Raw genomic sequence first — 13,566 nt, 5'->3', positions numbered from 1 at the left:
GGGCATGTCTGAGGCAAATAGAGTAAAAAAATTTATAAGGAAGGGAATTTTTACCAGATTTTTTAACATCTGGACCATTTGGTCAAGTGTTCTGGTCCTGGCCAGGGCTCTATTAGTTTGTATTCTACTGAGAGGAGTTATATCCCTTTGCCATTTACTTTTGATAATTTATCACTGTAAATAATGTACTTGAAAGGTAAACAGAATAAGAGAATTATGCAAAAACTTTTATTGTATAATACAAAACGTACTTTCATTGTTTTAATGATCAGATAGACTTGTAAGTAGCAGATAAATAAAAATGAGACAAAAATAACTTGTCTTATTAAATGTTCATCAAAGACCAAGAGAGGCCAATGTAAGAGATTTCCACAAGGGATTAAAATAGTACAGAAGCATTGATAATTTGTTAATATACTGTATGGTGATAGTGATAAATGGGGAACAGATTAGAACCTAATATTTTGTTGATCATGATCATCCTATTTTTTTTTCTTTTGGGCAACAAAGTTTCACCTTTCAGTTCATTTTATACTCTATGCATCCTTTAAATTATTGTATCATACTCAGGTGACCGTTAAGGCCCTTAGGCCTCTTGTTTTAAAAGTAGCTGTTCCAGAAGTTTCCAAGATCCTTCAGTCCATTGCGTAAGATGTGGCCGACAGCCAGCATTTCAAACTAACAGCAAAACAGGTTGGAGATACCCGGAATCTAATGAGGGCCTCCCTCTGCGTTGCTTTATGGTGTGAAGTTGTAGATATATAGATCAAGTTAAGCAAGAAATTGTGTCCACCACAGGAACAATGAAAGAAAACAACATTCTTCTCATGACAATTTGAATTTCCTCCAATCTCTTTGCATGTTTTGTAATTTCCTGAATTTAACATTTTTACTTACAAGTTGCAACTGTTAGCATATGGCCCTAATGTTATGTACTTCACTTTTGCTTCATTTTGATGAAGATTTAATTAATGAAATCAATAGAACTTTTTTTTAATCTAACATTTACATGTTGATTTCTTATTATTCAAGTTATTGTTTTGAATGTTTTATGAGAAGTAATCTAGAAAAATCTTAAGACTGACAAATAGATTGTTGTTGTAATATCAGGGTCCAGCTGATTTAATTGCAGAAAAACATTGTCTTCATTACCCCATTTGCTCATTTTGCCCTAAATACTTGATGTGTATCAGCCAAAGGGCAAGATGGTCAACATGGAAACCAGCATAGTTTCCCCATGTCTCGAATCAAAGTGCCACGAATTATACGAAAAAGTGACGCAAAAACCTTATCCCTACTTATTAAGAGACCCGACAGTCAGTTGCAACAGAGACTACGCATTACGGACGGGAATATTTTCCGGGGATCTGTTGACAGTGTACATGAAACGATGAGCACAAGACATAAACGAAACTGGGCTTTCTTAAACTTATTAGCTACTGCGTCTGTCAGACAGCGACGAGTGCTGCTAGAAACCATTACTATGCAGCAACTGAAAGCGTTACTGGAAGTCATTTATAACGTGATTCATAATCGGGCAGTCATTCCCTCGGATACATTGATTAAAAGTTTGTACAAATATCGACACGTTCTTCGTCAACTGGCTAAGAAGAAGGGTAAACATAAGAAATCATTGTTACGGAGACGACACGGATTTCTTCCGGTCTTGTTAAAACCACTACTTCCGGAATTGTCTTAACATGTCCACTGAATACTTTCTCGTACCAAAAGAGGAGTATCTACGATTAAAGGAATCTAAACCATCAGCTGTTGTGACCAAAGATATCAAAACTGATAAGAGAATAGGTGTTGTCGGGAAAAGTGGAGATTCTTCAGCCCTCCCCCCCCCCCCCTCCCCCCAGTCAAAATTCCTTTAACCTAGATTTCTATATGAATGTAACACCAACAACAGAATCAAGTTTTTTAAGTCATTTAATTTTTATACGCTCGTCTTAAGAGGGGACGTATTATGTTATAGCCTTCATGTCCGTCCGTCCGTCTGTTAGCTTTTTCGTGTCCGGCTCATAACTTTAATACTATTAGGCCTAGAATTATCAAACTTTGTCAGCTGATACGTCTTGGGAAGAAGGTGTGTGGCGCATTAAAAGGAGGTCACTCTGACCTTTAATTAAGATGCTATGGCCAAATATGGAAAAATCCTGTCCGGCTCTTAACTAGAAAACTATTAGACATAGAATCATTAAACTTGGCCAATTTATGTATCTTAGGTAGAAGGTATGTTGCGACCTATTTCAAGGTCACTGTGACCTTTAATTTAGTGAAATTTTTTTTTAAAAACTGTGTATCTATACTATTAAATTACACAATCCCCCAAAATGCAAGAATGTTGCAGTATCCTTATTAAAAAAAATGTTAAATCAAGAAAATACTTATATTTTTTTTCATTATGTACTTTACAGCAATCTATAACAAATGTAATGTTATAAGAGAAATTCCACCTCTCCCATGGGTGTAATCATCAAGCACTGGTCAAGGTGAATTTTGATAACAGAAAATTACATGTCAAATTAGAGAGAAAATAATGAGTTTAGTGTGAGGAACTAACTGGTAGAGCATCTCTGATCAAGCAGGTGTTATCTATATCTCCTGGAAATTGGGGAAAGGAATCAGCGTTGGATTAAAGGAATAAATGAATCTATTTGGCTAGCCTTTTAACTTTTAAAATGAATTTGGTGAAAAGTAATTAAAACTATCTTGATATTGTATAATAAACTAATTTGATATTGTATACTATAATTAAAACTAATTATACCCGGGGGGAGGGGATATTGAAATCAGCATGTCGGTTTCTCTGTCAATATGAACTGCAGCTTAAAACCAGTCTGACATTAAATCTAAAAAATCATCAAGTATTTTTTTTTAAATGTTTGATGGTAGATAGATTCTACAAATCCAAGAGTCATGCAGTAACCTTATTAAAAACATTGCATCAAGATTACACAAGTTTTTGTTTCTTTTTATAAATCTTTGTAACAAATTTTAAAAAATCTCTGTTTTCAACGGAGTGACATAAATATGCATTTTATTACAATACAGACTATTAAAGCAGATAGTGCAGATCCATTCATCCCTTGGGAGTAATGAATGGACATGCATCCAGTTAAAGATTATAATTAATGATTTCAATGTATAGGAAGGCTAGCTGTTTTAATTATTTCTGTTACAGCATCTCTGATCAAGCAGCTCTGATCTGTATCCTTTGGGAATTAGAAAAACTGGTTGTCTGTTTATAGCATATGTCATTTAATGGCCAGCCTTTTATTTTTAAAATTAATTTGGTATAGATTAAATTGTTAACACTATTTTGATATTGTTTAATATGACATTTTTATTTAATTTTTTGAAAATATCAAATAAATCTGAAAGATGGGGGGAAGGAGGGGGCTACAGATAGGTATTTGTCAAGGTCTAACACAACCAGTTGAGAAATTTATTATAATTAGTGCCTGCACTACAGGAAATGTTTAAACATCAAATATCATAAGGAATGGAAAAATCATTGAAATCTTTGAATTAAGGTTGACATGATTTTCTTGCACCCTAAACTGTTTAATTTATGATAATTGAACAATATTTGACGGGCGTATCATGCTGTGGCGGAGCACTTTATTTTCCATTGCGATACAAGTTTTTTTTTTCCAGGCGTTGTAATAATTGTATAAACAGTTTTTTTTACTTTATGCACAAAAAAGGAAATGTTATTAATAATAAATGCAACATAAGATTTTTTTTAAATAATTACAAATAGATTTTTTTTTTAAGATAAAAGATTGTACAAAACGAGATCGACGAAGATGACCCAGAGATAATTGAAATCATTGATCTGACAAGTTGTACAAGTATTAAAAAAAAAAAAAGAAAGTTTTAATGCAACACATTCTAGGGAAGTTTACAAAAAATTGTATAAACAGTGTGTTAACAATTTTTTTTCTACAACAAAGAAGGCTTAAGACGAATATTTTGAGGAAGACAATTGGAAAGGGAGAAATTTGAATCATGGCGTGAGGAAGTACAAAACGTAACATATTCAAATGAGATCAGTATAGCGTTATATACAAAAGCAGTTTCTTACCAAACGTAGCATATTCAAATGAGATCAATACAAATACAATACAAAGCATTAAGAATTATATACAAAAGAAAAAAACGCGCTACAAATTATATACAACACATTTAGGTCAATACCTTCGTGTTCTAAAAGCAACCAAAAAAAATGTAGGTTGTCGAGCGAAAATATGTACAACTAGTAGCATCTAAATCAGAAAAGCGTTTGTCGAAACATATAAAACAAAACAAGTTCAATCAAATTTCGTCTCTGAATAACGTCCCGTCCTACGCGTGTTTATGAAAATCACACCCGAACTGCCTAGATCTGCCATCGGAAGTTTTCTATTACGTTTTAGCCGCCTTAGTTCTCTTTGATTAGGAATAGACAAATCAGGATCGTCATCAAGAACGTCAGGCAGGAGAGAAAGATGACAGCTATCATTAAGACGTGCTCTAAATAAAAATTTTAAAAAGTTTTATTATAATATTTAGAGATACCTTTCCCCCTCGAAATAAATAAAGATAGATTTCTAAAAATATATTTACCCTTCTCCTTGACTGCATCAAACTCTGGTTTCAGCGTCGTTTTCAAGAACTCAACGGTGCTGGAGGCATTCATTGTTGATTTAAGTGACTCTGTGGTGCTTGATGTATTGGTCGTTGACTTCGCGACTGAAAAAATATAAAAATAAAAATAAAATTCACACACACAATGTATATCTATTTCCTTTCATATATATATATATATATGTATTACGTACCTCTCGTGGTGCTGGGAGGAAGTCTGGTTTTCACCGGAATTCGAGGAGGTTTCCTTGTGGTCTGGGTGGTGGATGACAACGTAGTCTGTAAAAAAAAAAAAAGAGTGGAACATCATAAACTACTTACCGATTCTCCACAGATCCTCCTGTTAACGATAATTAGGGGAAATCCTCACAGGTTTACAGGTCAGTACCTCGCACATCAACTGTCCTTAACTTTGGCAGACATTTAGGAGTGATCTGATCAAACGGCTTTTAGGGGCTTGCAAAATTAGTCTCTCCGCCAACCTCAGCTTCATCGCAACATCCTCGCCTGTCATTTTTTCTGTTAGTTTGATGCACTTGCACTTGGCAAAATTGATCTAGCTCACATTTAACGCTTGACAATACACTCAAAATCGCTATCAGTCGCCACATCTTCGCTTTCTACAGTGCAGATCTTGGGGTGGCGGGGAAAACATTCAAAGTCAAACCCATGCACCTGGAGGGAAGAATAAGTTTAAACCCCCTTTTTTTTTTTAATCTTTTGATTTTAAACAAAAATATACTAAACTATTTTACGTGATGAACTTTATAATAAATTACATATTTATAGGCTATATTAATGTTTTTCCCCCGATATCATAAAGACAGAAATATTGCCATGATCATAAAAGAAAATTAACATGATTACAAAAGAAAATTAACATGATTACAAAAGATGTGAAGCGTGAACAACTTTAATTAAAGCATGAAGCGTGAACAACTTTAATTAAAGCATGAAATGACTATGCATATATTAAATATGCGGCGTATTGTAATTCTTATCAAAATGTTTAAATAACACATGTAAACAGCTGGTAAATGATGGGCACTATTTCATGGTATATATATTGAATGGCCATGGGTAAGACATGAATCAAACACCGAAGGTCTTGGGAACACTTTTTATCTACAAAGTTGAACACATCACTTGGACAGTGTTGGTTGATTTCTGGAAGAATGATGGATGCGGAAGTACTGTGACAATTCTTTTTCACACGTTTGTCGTTTCCCCTAAGGCACTCGTTGATGTATGTGACGATTCTTTCTCTCCAAGCATCCTCTGATATAAACTTGGGAAAAAGAAACACAGCGTCTGATTATTTGGTTCCTTACCGGGTCCAACTCTTTCTTTGTGTGCTTTCCTCCACTGTACCAGTTACACTCGAATCTGAGCTGGCCTTCACCACAAAATTCTGGGAAAAGCTTTCTGGTTATGTTGACAGCCTTGTGACAAGACCTTTCTTTGAGTACCATTAAATTTGACCTTTTGACCTTGACCTTGGAGTTTGACCCACTTTTGCAAAATTTTATGAGACTTTAACCTTGGCCATAACTTTTGAACAGTTGGTGATCGGGGTTTCAAACTTCACATGTGTATTCCTTGTGACAAGACCTTCCTCTGGATTTCAACATCTTTGACCTTGTTCTAGGAGTTTGACCTACTTTTGTAAAACTCTAACCTTGGCCATAACTTTTAAACAGTTGGAGCTAGGGCATTCATACTTCACATATGTAATCCTTGTGACAAGACCTTTCTTTGGATACCAACCACTTTGACCTTTTACCTTGACCTAGGAGTTTGACCTACTTCTGAAAAACTTTAACCTTGGCCATAACTTTTAAATGGTTGATACTAGGGCTTTCATACTTCACATATGTAATTCTTGTGACATCACCTTCCTTTGGATACCAACCACTTTGACCTTGACATAAGAGTTTGACCTAATTTCGAAAAACTTTAACCTTCGCCATAACTTCTGAATGGTTGGTGCTAGGGCTTTCATACTTCACATGTAATCCTTGTGACAAGACCTTCCTTTGGATCCAACAACCTTGACGTTTTACTTACTTTTAAAAAATTTAACCATCGCCATAACTTTTTAAAGTTGCAGCTAGGGCTTTCAAATTTCACAGGTATATTCCTTGAGACAAGACCTTTCTTTGGGTACCAACATTTTTTTTTATCTTTTGGCCTGGATTTTGAATTGCATTTGAGAAACTTTAACCTTCGCCATAAGCTGCCATACGGGGGCATCAGTGTTTCACAAACACATCTTGTTTTTTGCAAGAAGCAATGCGCGTTTTATGGTATACATTCCTGGAGACATAGCTAGCTTCTTATTAAGCTGTTTTAAGACATATTTTAAAAAAAGTGGTAATATAATGCTACAGTTTCTACATACTAGAAATTGATATGTGATGCAAAAAGTGTACTTTACATTAGGGTGACCTAGCTTTTACATCTTATACACATGGTGATGCTTATTTAATAAGAAGGTTTATTTAAAAAAATAGGCATGACCAAGATAAAAAATTTGACAAAAATGTTCTCATTATTCGTGCACAAATCTTTTGCATAATTTTGCATTTTTATAGTATATATATATATATATAAATGTTCTCATTATTCGTGCACAAATATTCTGCATTATTTTGCATTTTTATAATACAAGTATAAATAAGTATAATAAGTATAAATTAAAAAAAGCGGTGTTGGCATGAAAATAAACAAATGTAATTCAACAGAACCAGAACATAGAATTAGTATCAGTTGTATTGAAACAACATAAGTTCAGATAATGTGAACAGTCAGAACCTGTCAAAAACTGAAGTATAGTAACTCTAAACACTGGTGTACTTTGGCTATATAGTTATACCCATCATTCTTTTGGCTTCCAATAGTCCTTCTCTTAAATCCTGAATGCACTTGGTCTGAGGTTCTTTCTTGTCTTCTTTTGCTAGACCAAATGCTATGTCCACTTGCTCTTCCCGAACATGAAGAAATAAGATGACTGCTCCGTTGATTCATGTTTCGTACAATTATAGGCATGTACCATAGTCGCATCGTCTCTTCTATTCTTTGCTTGTCTCATTCGAGATTTTTCACTCATATAGAGACGTCAACATATGCCGGTGAAGGGCTTCAACTTTAGACCTATACTCTGCACTCAGGATCATTGAGCAGTTAGGGTTCTTTATCGTGCCAACGCCTACTGAGACACGGGACCTCGGTTTTAAAGGTCTCATCCGGAAGACCCGTGACTTTCACTTCTAGTGATAATAAAAATAAATAAAACAATATACAATATATAATCAATCAATCATGTAGTCTTTCTTACTGAAGACAGGATAGTAAGAAATGGAGAGAATTAATATACTAAAGATGCAATGAACACTGTTTCGCCCTGTAAGGGCTCATCGGGGCGCCTGACAGACCACTACAGTGTTTTTTTTTTATTTACTGAAAATATATACAATTACATCAAAATATACATGATCGATTATAATATTTGGTTAAATGGACACAAGATTTAGTATTTTTTTACAGTATACATAACGTGCATATGTAAATTAACTATTACAATGATAGATTGGTTTTGTTTATTATATTGTAGATACGTATTTACAGCATTGCAATGGACGGACAGTTTTATACGTTTCTGGTTTGCAATGAACACAAGTTTATCACGTTTACTTGCATGCATATTAAGGGTATCAGAAAAGTTAAAACAGTTACATTTCACATTCAACAAGGATTATTACGTGAAAACTGTAATAAATTGGTTTCACAGTCACTCTTGGAAGCTGATCGAACCTTTGACTAATGCCAGGTCGAGACATGTTTCCGACTGTTGTCGGTTCATTTACAAGCTTTTGGAAACCATATCTTGTAAATATAGGCTGCAGAGATGGTGTTGTGTTGAATGCATTATCATTAAAATCCCCAAGAATAATAACTGGTGAAGATATCTCTGCGGCAATCCGGGAAAGAAGACTCTCTAGGCTTTCTTTGAATTTGACCAAAGGGTGTATTGGAGGACGGCAAATAAAAAACACTGCTACACCGATTGGTTTCCTTATCATTATCGCTGTGCATTCTAAATTTTCAATCTGAGCATTGTTTATAATACTTTCCTTGTCTCTTGTAACTATTGCAACCCCTCCTCTTTCCATTGTCGCTAAATGTTTGGTCAGCAGATGTGTAGGCTACTTTTCGAGGCCCTGAATATACCTTCGAGTTTGGGAATATTGACATTGGAATGTAATCATCGTTCTTCAACCAGGTTTCTGTTAAACATACTACATGTGCATATTTAAGACTTCGTGCGTTATCAACGTCCTTTTTGTGTATGAGAACGCCTTTTGTATTATGTAAAGTTATCTTTAACAAGCCACTTCCACTAATTTGGGCGTCTTAGGACAGAAAGTCTGTTTTCTATTTTCTAATGCCATTTTTTTCTTCAGAGGCAAAAATGCTCTTCATATCAAGGTTTATATACGCAATCCTTCAAAAGCAGTTGCTCTGCTGAGTGCGATAATTGCCATTCCTGGTTGAAATACTCTATAAAGCGAAACAACTAAACGATTGCATGTCATTCCCTGTACTTTGTGTATTGCTGCCCAGCCAAGCTTCAGAGGAAATTGCCTTCTAACTGCGTTTTTACCAGCGAGAGAATCTTCAAAGAGTGTGATTTTTATAGCACCTTCTGATCCTGGAATCTGTGAGGCTGCTTTTTATACCCCCCGCAAACGAAGTTTGGGAAAGCATATAGGAATCACCTTGTCCGTCCGTCTGTCTGTCTGTCTTTGCAAATGTGTCCGGTCCATATCTTTCTTACGGAGGAACATTAGTATCTCCTACTTCACACAAAGAATGTTCATGACCTGATGGTGTGTCATGACCTTGACTCAAAGTCATTTGGACAAGTTTAAGGTCACTGAAAGAAAAAATTCATAACTCGTGTCCGGTCCATATCTTTCGTACGGATAAACTTGGTGGGTTCCCATTGTATACAAAAATTGCTTATGACCTGAGGGTGTGTCATGACCTTGACCAGTGGTCATCTGGGCGGTTCAGGGTCACTGAAAAAAAAAGTTCATAATTCGCGTCCTGTCCATATCTTCTTATGGATAAACTTGGTGAGTCCCCATTTTACACAAAGATTGTTCATAACCTGAGGATGTGACATGATTTTGACCCAAGGTCATTTCGGCAAGTTCAAGATCAATGACAGAAAAACGTTCATAAATCTTTTCCAGTCCATATCTTCTTATGGATAAACTTGGTTAGTTCCATTTTACACAAAAATTGTTCATGACCTGAGGGTGTGTAATAACTTGGCACCTTCTCTGAAAATCCTGCGGGGGGTATTTGTCCCGTTTGGACAGTTCTAGTTTGATTTTGCCTTCCGTCCAATTGTCAAATTCTACGAAAATAGTTCTAACATCATTTTCCTGAGGTTTGTCTAACGCAGTAATAGTTCTAAATACGCCGTTGACAAGGCCGTCTTCGGTATCGATATTCTGAGTAAACATAACTCTTGCATTCAGTCTTAATTTTATCTTATCTGGTAGGTCTTCTTGTGATGAGGAACAGTAAGGTTGGCGTCTTAGAACCAAATTTCCAGTCACATTTCTTTTTGTGTAATCCTTTGCTCTGGATAAAATACAAGGATGACAGACTGTATCGACCATAGTTTCCTTATGCGTTGCAACATCTTTATTCAGAGCATAAATGTATAAAGTACCTTTCATCTCCCTGGGTACCAAATCACAAGACACTGATTGCAGCATTTCAATATCTTGTTGAAGTAACGACTCTCTCCGACATCGAATTTTTAAACGATTTAACTTCTCTGCAAACTTAGCGTCGTCTTTCTGGCGCATAATCTCTGTCAATGTAGATATATAGAACAAAGAGTTCCAAAGATCCACCATAAAGGACTACTTAACCTGATGTCTTTAACATCACAGTGGTGATGCTTTCACAGGAGGCAGTTGATAAAAATCTCCCAGGCTTAGACTGCAATATTCCCAAAAACTTTCTTGACTGCTAAATTTGAGACAATCTGCCGTGGTCATAGGTTAGAAGCTTGTGGTCAACCATTGATATTTCATCAATAATAAGAAGTTCAAGATTTTCATACTTTGCTCTTAATGTGTTCAAAATATTTTCCCTCAACGGTGTATAAGGAAGTTTAATGTTCTTGCTGATAGCAAACGCGGAATTAAGAGTCATGCCTCCGATGTTGAATGCAGCCGTACTAGTTGGAGCTGCTATGAGAGCTGTCATTGAATCGGGGTTTTCAACTGTTTTAGAAAGAATTCTGCTTGTTTCATGGTAAATACATTTAATTAGATGTGATTTTCCTGTGCCAGCACCTCAAGTTTCAAATACATGTAGAAGATCAGGATGCTGACTTTATGAAATATTAAGAACCCATTGTCTAACTTGATAGAATATTCTTTTCTGCATTTCATTCATGTTTTTCATAGAATCTTGAATTTTTCTCTGGGAGAGTTTTGGCCTCTGATACTGAGTAATACATTCAGCCTTGATTTCCTGTTTTCTGAATTTGCCAAAAGTTCAATACCTGGCCATACTTCTTCCTCTTTTTCCCTTTCTTTAATGCGCTGTTTTTTTTTCGTCTTGAATGTTCAGTCCTTCTGCCTCACATTCGGGAGCCACTGCTGCCCATGCATCTTCTTCTATGCGGACCTCTCTGCGGGGGAAAGCATAAAATACAAGTAATAGCCGAAGCAAGCGACAAAAAAGAGGCGGCGTAAATCAAAGGTTTTAACAACGCTCGGATCTGTAGCTCTCTGCTTTATCTGTCCAAAATTTCTCAAGCAGAGAGAGCTACAGTTCTGAGCTAACAGTTAAGACATCGTAGCTTAGAGTCTGTCTGAAATAGCTTTGATTTACATGATAAGACATGTCTTAAGATCGTCATAAGATATGTCTTACTTCAGGTCATATAATATGTTCTAGGACACATTTTAAGACAAACCTTAAGATTTATTGGTAAACATAACACAGAGTGATATAGTATTTGTGAACATAACCAAAGAGTGATAGAGTGTGCTTACTATAATAGTGATGTAGCTGTGGCAAAAGATATCCTTAGTGACCATTCAAGATCTTGTTTTCACCAGTACGAGTTTCTCTCTGGTAATCCTTGTGAATTGCTGCCATCTGTTCTGTGATTGGATTCTTTTATTGGAATCATTCTCCCATACACAGTGTAATCAACATTAATAAGGGTACCCAATAATCCTAAAAAGGTTTCGTCTCATTTGGATGGGTAGTTTCAGAGAACACTCGTGGACAAAAAAAGTACCGTAGAATGAATCACCAGTAATCAAATCTATAACGTTTTCCCTGTAGCTGCAGACTGAGTGGTTTAACCAACAATTCTGTTGTTACTTACTTTCTTATCAAGTCCAGAAGCTTTCAAGAAGACGTATATCAATACGAGGAGGTCGATATCAATACGAACAGAATCGAGGGGGCATGAAAACATGGTAAGGACCTCTTTAAGGGAATGGCAGGAACGAAGATCACGCAGTTTGAGGGACATCTGGCTGAGATTATGTGGAAGTCAGCGGTGAAGTCAGATATGTATTCTTCAAGTCTGCCTCCCTCTAGACAACCCTGCTACAAATCATTACAGGACACCTTTGTTTGACAAGTGGGTCTTCCATTCAGATTTCTACTTAACAAACTGGGATATCCGGCCATGTATGTAAAAATAATATAAAATTAGCCAGTGGTTACCGGTAGCTAACCACTAGTTGAATTAAAATTTAGATTCAGGAATGTATAAATTACACATATACAATGTCAGTCAAAGTAATGAAAATGAGTACTGATTGAAGCAGGTCTTGGGGAGAAGAAACTCGTTCTACTAAAGAACAAGGATGCAGAATATATAAAAGACACTTTGTTGGAGCATTATCCAAAATTAAAGTATAGTAGGGGGTATGGGTTGATGTGTTCCTCGTCTAGAACTCTTTTGGAGACCATATCAATCCCAAACTGTAGGTACTCACTTCAATGCAGGGAACTAATTTTGTTACAGCATCAATGCTGATTTGAATGCTTCCTGCTGTTATCCTGATCCTTATCCTGATGCTACCTTTGCCGTTTCGAAACCAGGAATATGGATTGGTCACGAGATCAAATTCCATAAAGCCCGAAGGGCTTTATGGTAAATTTGGCTTGTTTAATAATTGTAGAATTCTGTTTGGAGATTATTTCAGTTGGGTCATTTTTTTAAGTCTGAAAGATGTATCGTAGGACAGCATTATCAACTACGTATGTGGACTGCCTGTTTGTTGTGTTTTCAGAAATTCCTCTTATAGTTCCAAATGATCTTTCTTCTTGTTCTGGAATTATGGATATCAAATTGAACAAACGTGCTGTTTTGGTAGATGCACAGTGACGCTATGAAAATGATTACCATAAAACTTTCTGCTTGTCAGTTTTTTTTTTTTTATTTCCAACAACAATTTTGCAGAGCAGACCAAATAGAAAGCACTGGTTATAGAGTCGCAGAAGTTGTTTTTGTGATCTAGCTGTACGGATGGAGTAGCAAACTTAATGATGTCAACTAGAGCATTAACAAGATTCAATATATTTTCATCTACCTTTCCTTCTTCATATTTTTGGGAAGTAAATTTTGCGAGTTTAACTACATATAGCCTAGCATCAGATCCCTTTATTTGATTTTTTTTTTGGCCTATAGTTGTTTCGCTGAATGCTACAAATTCTTGATTCGTGTCTTCTTGAACATGATGAGGGAGCTCTTGTATTAAATTCTGAATTACATTTGTAAGATCATGTAAAGGCTCACATGCTAGCACTTCGTAGCTCTTTTACTGATCTTGTAGGGTCTTCACAACAGAGTGCTGGTGGTCGTACAACTCCATG

This window comes from Saccostrea echinata, unplaced genomic scaffold (genome assembly GCF_033153115.1).
Source record: "Saccostrea echinata isolate AGI-Se365-2 ecotype Australia unplaced genomic scaffold, CSIRO_AGI_Sech_v1 ptg000036l, whole genome shotgun sequence".
Lineage (NCBI taxonomy): Eukaryota > Metazoa > Mollusca > Bivalvia > Ostreida > Ostreidae > Saccostrea > Saccostrea echinata.
This window is presented reverse-complemented; position numbering follows the sequence as displayed.